Below are 8,592 nucleotides of genomic sequence, written 5' to 3'. Positions count from 1 at the left end.
GAAAAGTTCCAGAGCCGCCGCCATCGCGTAGCCAAGATTCGGGGGATAGAAGTCTCTGTTTCGGCACACCACCGGGACGGGGAATTGCCCCCGGAAGGCATCTCCATCGACACCACCGCCATCTTCATTGACGCTGCTGCTTCCCATGATGAGGAGGGAGTAGTTCTCCCCCGAGGCTGAGGGCTCTACCGTAGCTATGTGGTTCATCTCTCTCTTTGTGATCTAGTTGAATATCATCTATGTGCTACTCTAGTGATGTTATTAAAGTAGTCTATTCCTCCTCCATGATGTAATGTTGACAGTGTGTGCATCATGTAGTACTTGGTATAAGCTATGATTGTGATCTCTTGTAGATTATGAAGTTAACTATTACTATGATAGTATTGATGCGATCTATTCCCCCTTTCATAGCTGATGTTGACAGTGTGCATGCTATGTTAGTAGTCGGTCTAAATTGCAATGGTCTATCATGCACTCTAAGGTTACTTAAATATGAACTCCGGATGTTGTGGAGCTTGTTAACTCCGGCATTGAGGTGCTCTTGTAGCCCTACACAATGAATGGTGTTTGTCATCCAACAAGAGAGTGTAGAGTAGTTTCAGTTATGTGATCAATGTTGAGAGTGTCCACTAGTGAAAGTAGGATCCCTAGGCCTTGTTTCCGAGCATCGAATCTCCGTTTATTTACTGTTCTGTTGCATGTTTACTTGCTGCCATATTTATTTCAGATTTCTATTACCACTCATACTCATCCATACCACTTGTATTTCACTATCTCTTCGCCGAACTAGTGCACCTATACATCTGACAAGTGTATTAGGTGTGTTGGGGACACAAGAGACTTCTTGTATCGTGATTGCAGGGTTGCTTGAGAGGGATATCTTTGACCTCTTCCTCCCTGAGTTCGATAAACCTTGGGTGATTCACTTAAGGGAAACTTGCTGCTGTTCTACAAACCTCTGCTCTTGGAGGCCCAACACTGTCTACAGGAATAGAAGCGTGCGTAGACATCAGTCTCTTGCCATGCCCGGCATGAATCCAGACCGGAGAATTTGAAGAAAGGGCTCCCCTGGCGGGAGCCCACGATGCAGGATCCGCATCGCACCGGAGGTTTGGGCTTGGGGATATCTTTGCCTTGGACCGAGTTGATCCGAAGGCAGAAGAAGCGAGCGAAAGCTTCGCGAGTGGGGAGAAGACCAACGTAGGCCTCCATGAAAGAAACAAAACAAGAAAGATAGAAAATGGCATTGCCAGGAAGGTGATGGGGGTGGAGTTGGTAAAAATCAAGAAATTGGCGGAAGAAATCGGAGGCCGGAAGGCCGAAGCCGCGCTCGAAGTGAGCAAGGAAAACTACGAACTCTCCGGGTTCAGGCGTGGGTTCCACCTCGTCGCGTGGAATCCGGCAAGACACCTGTGCCGGTATCCTCCGGGAGCGGTACAGCCAATCGATATCCGGCTGCGTCACGTCTGAGCCCTTCCAAGCTCCGCGGGTGATGTTAGCCAAGTCCACTCCGGAACCTTGGCCGGAGCTGCTGGCCTCCTGGCCCCTTCCGGAACCGGCTTCCGGAGCGGATGAGGAAGCTTCCATCCGGGCAAGTTCAGCCTCGAGCCCGTCAGAGGCCTCGCTGTGATGGCTGCTGGCGGCTGGTTCGGAAAGATTTTCTTCGGTAGACATTCAAGTCTAAAGATACCGGAATCTACCTAAAAACAGGTTTCCCAAGATCTAGCCACGCGCGAAGATCTACGAGTAAGAGAAAAACCAAAAGAAAAAGGGAAGGTAAATCCCCAACCGACCAAAGAACTAGAAAGCAAAAAAGAAGAGAGCAAAGAGGCATTGAGGCTAACCTGAGGCGGCGGAAGACATTGAGGACGGCGGTCTCCGGAGATGGGGCGAACTCGCAGTCATCGACGAGGACTGGCGAGGAATAAGAGCAGAGGTTGCAAGGGGCACTCGATGCAGCAACAGCGGAAGCGCGGCGGAGACTCTCTGCGTAGCGGAAGTTGCTGCGGAAGTTCGTTGAGGATCAACGCTCTGGCAGCGAACGGCGACGGTGGGAGCGCAAGGGGCGAGGAGCTCAGAGCGCGTGAGAAGTGGTGACTGCGGAGAAGAAGAGGAGAAGGAACAGCTCCGCCCTCAAATAGGGAGGAAAAGTAGTGGGCTGGCAACCGCTGGGCCGCGGCGGTTCATTTCGTGGGCCGCCACGTGGCACAACGATACACGCGCAGAAAACATAAAGACACAGGGAGGCCACACAGATCCGGAACGGCAGCGAGGATCCAGTGCGGCGCCATAAATGCTAGCGCAGAAGTCGAAGGGAAGTGACCCCTGACACTGTCGTGCCAGGCACAGTGCGCATGTCACTGATACGCATTGTACCCGAGATATTCTCGACTTCGTCGAGGAAGGTCTTAATGACAAAGATACCGGAAAGGTTCGGTGTTAACATAAGTTCGGCATAGACGCCGGTAGGCTTGAACCAGGTGCCGGAAGGATTAAACCGGTACCTTGAGTAATGAGAACCTGGCATGGTCCGTTGGATAGGATCCACCGGACTATACCAGCTTCGGGGACTAATGTTGAGGGGATGACCCCCGGTATGCCAAAGGCATGGCAAACCGGATGGTTTGAGCCATCAAAGTACCAGTTTAAAGGTTATTCCGGATAACAAGGGTTGGTTCTATGCAAAGTGAATCATACCGGTATCCCAGGAGGGGTATACCGGAACCGGCTAAGAAGGTACCGGAGAACCGGTACAGGCTACACTGTAGCACGTCGGCAAGACTGGTCAAAGATTCTCTCAGGAGATAGAGGACAAGGATGAGTGATACGTCTCCAACGTATCGATAATTTCTTATGTTCCATGCTTGTTTTATGACAATACCTACATGTTTTGTTCACACTTTATGATGATTTTATGCGTTTTCCGGAACTAACCTATTGACGAGATGCCGAAGTGCCAGTTCCTGTTTTCTGCTGTTTTTGGTTTCAGAAATCCTCGTAAGGAAATATTCTCGGAATTGGACGAAATCAACGCCCAGCATCTTAGAATTGCATGAAGCTTCCAGAACACCCGAGAGCCACCAGAGGGGAGCCCTAGGGGCCCCACACACCAGGCTGGCGCGGCCAGGGTGTGGGTCGCACCCCCTACTGTGTCGTCGCCTCGTCAGCCCTCCGACTCCGCCTCTTCGCCTATTTAAAGGTTCCTGACCTAAATCTTCGATACGGAAAAGCCACGGTACGAGAAACCTTCCAGAGCCGCCGCCATCGCGAAGCCAAGATCTGGGGGACAGGAGTCTCTGTTCCGGCACGTCGCCGGGACGGGGAAGTGCCCCCGGAAGGCTTCTCCATCGACACCGCTGCCATCTCCACCGCCATCTTCATCAACACTGTTGTCTCCCATGAGGAGGGAGTAGTTCTCCATCGAGGCTAAGGGCTGTACCGGTAGCTATGTGGTTCATCTCTCTCCTATGTACTTCAATACAATAATCTCATGAGCTGCCTTACATGATTGAGATTCATATGATGATGCTTGTAATCTAGATGTCATTATGCTAGTCAAGTGGATTTTACTTATGTGATCTCCGGAGACTCCTTGTCCCACGTGTGTAAAGGTGACAGTGTGTGCACCGTGTGGGTCTCTTAGGCTATATTTCACAGAATACTTATTCAGTGTTATGAATAGCATAGTGAAGTGCTTATTTATATCCCTTTATGATTGCAATGTGTTTTGTATCACTATTCATTTATGTGCTACTCTAGTGATGTTATTAAAGTACTCTATTCCTCCTGCACGGTGTAATGGTGACAGTGTGTGCATCGTGTAGTACTTGGCGTAGGTTATGATTGTGATCTCTTGTAGATTATGAAGTTAACTATTGCTATGATAGTATTGATGTGATCTATGCCTCCTTCATAGTGTGATGGTGACAGTGTGCATGATATGTTAGTACTTGGTTTAGTTGTGTTGATCTATCATGCACTCTAAGGTTATTTAAACATGAATATCGAATATTGTGGAGCTTGTTAACTCCGGCATTGAGGGTTCGTGTAATCCTACACAATTAGTGGTGTTCATCATCCAACAAGAGAGTGTAGAGTGGTTCTATTATGTGATCATTGTTGAGAGTGTCCACTAGTGAAAGCAGGATCCCTAGGCCTTGCTTCCAAGCATCGAATCTCCGTTTGTTTACTGTTTTGTTGCATGTTTACTCGCTGCCATATTTTATTCAGACTGCTATTACCACTCATATTCATTCATACCACCTGTATTTCACTATCTCTTCGCCGAACTAGTGCACCTATACACCTGACAAGTGTATTAGGTATGTTGGGGACACAAGAGACTTCTTGCTTTGTGGTTGCAGGGTTGCTTGAGAGGGATATCTTTGACCTCTTCCTCCCTGAGTTCGATAAACCTTGGGTGATCCACTTCAGGGAAACTTGCTGCTGTTCTACAAACCTCTAGTCTTGGAGGCCCAACACTGTCTTCAAGAATAGAAGCACCCGTAGACATCAAGCACTTTTCTGGCGCCGTTGCCGGGGAGGAAAGGTAAAAGGTACTCACACTCCGGATCTCGGCTACTAAGCTATTTTCCGGCACCGTTGTAAGTACTCGAAGCTATTTCCTTTAGATCCTGCAATTGCATCTTTTTGTTTCTTGTTTATCACTAGTTTGTCATAATGGAAAGCAACAGTGATCTTTTAAAATTATTTCCTGGGTTAAGACATGGATGGTTTGATGCGAAAATTAAAAAACCCATGGAACATATTAGTATGAACGCTTTGAACATATTGTTGCTAATGATATGGAAAATTCTAAGCTTGGGGAAGCTGGTTTTGATGAGCATGATATTTTTTGTCCCCCAAGCATTGAGGAGAAAATTTTCTTTGCTGATACTTTGCCTCCTACTTATGATGATTATAATGATAGTGGTCTTTTGGTGCCACCTACTATGGAGAGTAAATTTTGTTATGATGATACTATGCCTCCTACACTTGATGAGAATAATAATGATAGCTACTTTGTTGAATTTGCTCCCACAACAATTAATAAGAATGACTATGCTTATGTTGGGAGTAATAATAATTTTATGCATGAGACTCATGATAAGAATGTTTCATTTGATAGTTATATTGTTGAGTTTGTTCATGATGATACTGAAAATCTTTATGAGAGAGGAAAATATGGTTGTAGAAATTTTCATGTTACTAAAACACCTCTCTTTTTGCTGAAAATCCTGAAGCTGCACTTGTTTTATCTTTCTATGCTTGTTGCATTATGCTTCATGAATTTGTTTATTTACAAGATTCCTTTTCATAGGAAGTGGGTTAGACTTAAATTTGTTTTGAATTTGCTTTTTGATGCTCTCTTTTGCTTCAACTCTTATTTCTTGCGACTGCATCATTAAAATTAGTGAGCCCATCTTAATGGCTATAAAGAAAGCACTTCTTGGGAGATAACCCATGTGTTATTTTACTACAGTACTTTTGTTTTATATTTGAGTCTTGGAAGTTGTTACTACTGTAGCAACCTCTCCTTATCTTTATTTTGTTGCATTGTTGTGCCAAGTAAAGTCTTTGATCGAAAGGTTGATACTAGATTTGGATTACTGCGCAGAAAAAGATTTCTTGCTGTCACGAATCTGGGCCTAATTCTCTGTAGGTAACTCAGAAAATTCTGCCAATTTAAGTGAGTGATCCTCAGATATGTACGCAACTTTCATTCAATTTGAGAATTTTCATTTGAGCAAGTCTGGTGCCTCTTAGAAATTCGTCTTTACGGACTGTTCTGTTTTGACAGATTCTGCCTTTTATTTCGCATTGCTTCTTTTGCTATGTTGGATGGATTTATTTGTTCCATTGACTTCCAGTGGCTTTGTGCAATGTCCAGAAGTGTTAAGAATGATTATGTCACCTCTGAACATGTGAATTTTGATTATGCACTAACCCTCTAATGAGTTTGTTTCGAGTTTGGTGTGGAGGAAGTTTTCAAGGATCAAGAGAGGAGGATGATATACTATGATCAAGGAGAGTTAAAGCTCTAAGCTTGGGGATGCCCCGGTGGTTCATCCCTGCATATTTCAAGAAGACTCAAGCATCTAAGCTTGGGGATGCCCAAGGCATCCCCTTCTTCATCGACAAATTATCAGGTTCCTTCTCTTGAAACTATATTTTTATTCGGTCACATCTTATGTACTTTACTTGGAGCGTCTGTTTGCTTTCGTTTTTGTTTTTGTTTGAATAAATGCATGCTTGTGTGGGAGAGAGACACGCTCCGCTGGTTCGTATGAACACATGTGTTCTTAGCTTTTAATTTTCATGGCGAAGGTTGAAACTGCTTCGTTAATTGTTATATGGTTGGAAACGGGAAATGCTACATGTAGTAATTGGTATGATGTCTTGAACAATGTGATACTTGGCAATTGTTGTGCTCATTATTAAGCTCTTGCATCATATACTTTGCACCTATTAGTGAAGAAATACATAGAGTTGGTTAAAATTTGGTTTGCATGATTGGTCTCTCTAAGGTCTAGATATTTTCTAGTAAAGTGTTTGAACAACAAGGAAGATAATGTAGAGTATTATAATGCTTGCAATATGTTCTTATGTAAGTTTTGCTGTACTAGTTCATACTTGTGTTTGCTTCAAATAACCTTGCTAGCCTAAGCCTTGTATTGAGAAGGATTACTTCTCGTGCATCCAAATCCTTGAGTCAATAACTATGCCATTTGTGTCCACCATACCTACCTACTACATGGTATTTCTCCGCCATTCCAAAGTAAATTGCTTGAGTGCTACCTTTAAATTTCTATTCTTAGTCTTTGCAATATATAGCTCATGGGACAAATAGCCTAAAAACTATTGTGGTATTGAATATGTACTTATGTATCTTATTTCTTATTAAGTTGCTTGCTGTGCGATAACCATGTTCCTGGGGACGCCATCAACTACTCTTTGTTGAATATCATGTGAGTTGCTATGCATGTTCGTCTTGTCTGAAGTAAGGGCGATTTACCATGAGTTGAATGGTTTGAGCATGCATACTGTTAGAGAAGAACATTGGGCCGCTAACTAAAGCCATGATTCATGGTGGAAGTTTCAGTTTTGGACAACAATCCTCAATCTCTAATGAGAATATTAATTGTTGTTGAATGCTTAAGCATTAAAGAGGAGTCCATTATCTGTTGTCTATGTTGTCCCGGTATGGATGTCTAAGTTGAGAATAATCAAAAGCGAGAAATCCAATGCGAGCTTTCTCCTTAGACCTTTGTACAGGCGGCATAGAGGTACCCCTTTGTGATACTTGGTTAAAACATATGTATTGCGGTGATAATCCAGGTAATCCGAGCTAATTAGGACAAGGTGCGGGCACTATTGGTATACTATGCATGAGGCTTGCAACTTGTAGGATATAATTTACATAACACATATGCTTTATTACTACCGTTGACAAAATTGTTTCTTGTTTTCAAAATAAAAGCTCTAGCACAAATATAGCAATCGATGCTTCCCTCTTTGAAGGGCCTTTCTTCTACTCTTATGTTGAGTCAGTTTACCTATTTCCTCCCATCTCAAGAAGCAGACACTTGTGTTAACTGTGCATTGATTCTTACATACTTGCATATTTGCATTCATCATATTACTTTATGTTGACAACTATCCATGAGATATACATGTTACAAGTTGAAAGCAACCGCTGAAACTAAATCTTCTTTTGTGTTGCTTCAACACCTTTACTGTGAATTTATTGCTTTATGAGTTAACTCTTATGGAAAACTTGTTGATGCTTATCTTGAAAGTACTATTCATGAAAAGTCTTTGCTATATGATTAAATTGTTTACTCATCGTCTTTACCATTGCTTTGAATCGCTGCATTCATCTCATATGATTTGAAATAGTATTATTAAGATCATGTTGGTAGCATGTCACTTCAGAAATTATCTTTGTTATCGTTTACCTACTCAGGACGAGTAGGAACTAAGCTTGGGGATGCTGATAGGTCTCCAACGTATCGATAATTTCTTATGTTCCATGCTTGTTTTATGACAATACCTACATGTTTTGTTCACACTTTATGATGATTCTATGCGTTTTCCGGAACTAACCTATTGACGAGATGCCGAAGTGCCAGTTCCTGTTTTCTGCTGTTTTTGGTTTCAGAAATCCTAGTAAGGAAATATTCTCGGAATTGGACGAAATCAACGCCCAGCATCTTAGAATTGCATGAAGCTTCCAGAACACCCGAGAGCCACCAGAGGGGAGCCCTGGGGCCCCACACACCAGGCTGGCGCGGCCAGGGTGTGGGCCGCGCCCCCCTACTGTGCCGTCGCCTCGTCAGCCCTCCGACTCCGCCTCTTCGCCTATTTAAAGGTCCCTGACCTAAATCTTCGATACGGAAAAGCCACGGTACGAGAAACCTTCCAGAGCCGCCGCCATCGCGAAGCCAAGATCTGGGGGACAGGAGTCTCTGTTCCGGCACGCCGCCGGGACGGGGAAGTGCCCCCGGAAGGCTTCTCCATTGACACCGCTGCCATCTCCACCGCCATCTTCATCAACACTGTTGTCTCCCATGAGGAGGGAGTAATTCTCCA

The sequence above is a fragment of the Lolium perenne genome, chromosome 5, assembly GCF_019359855.2.
Source record: "Lolium perenne isolate Kyuss_39 chromosome 5, Kyuss_2.0, whole genome shotgun sequence".
In the NCBI taxonomy this organism is placed as follows: domain Eukaryota; kingdom Viridiplantae; phylum Streptophyta; class Magnoliopsida; order Poales; family Poaceae; genus Lolium; species Lolium perenne.
Note: the sequence above shows the minus strand (reverse complement) of the source record.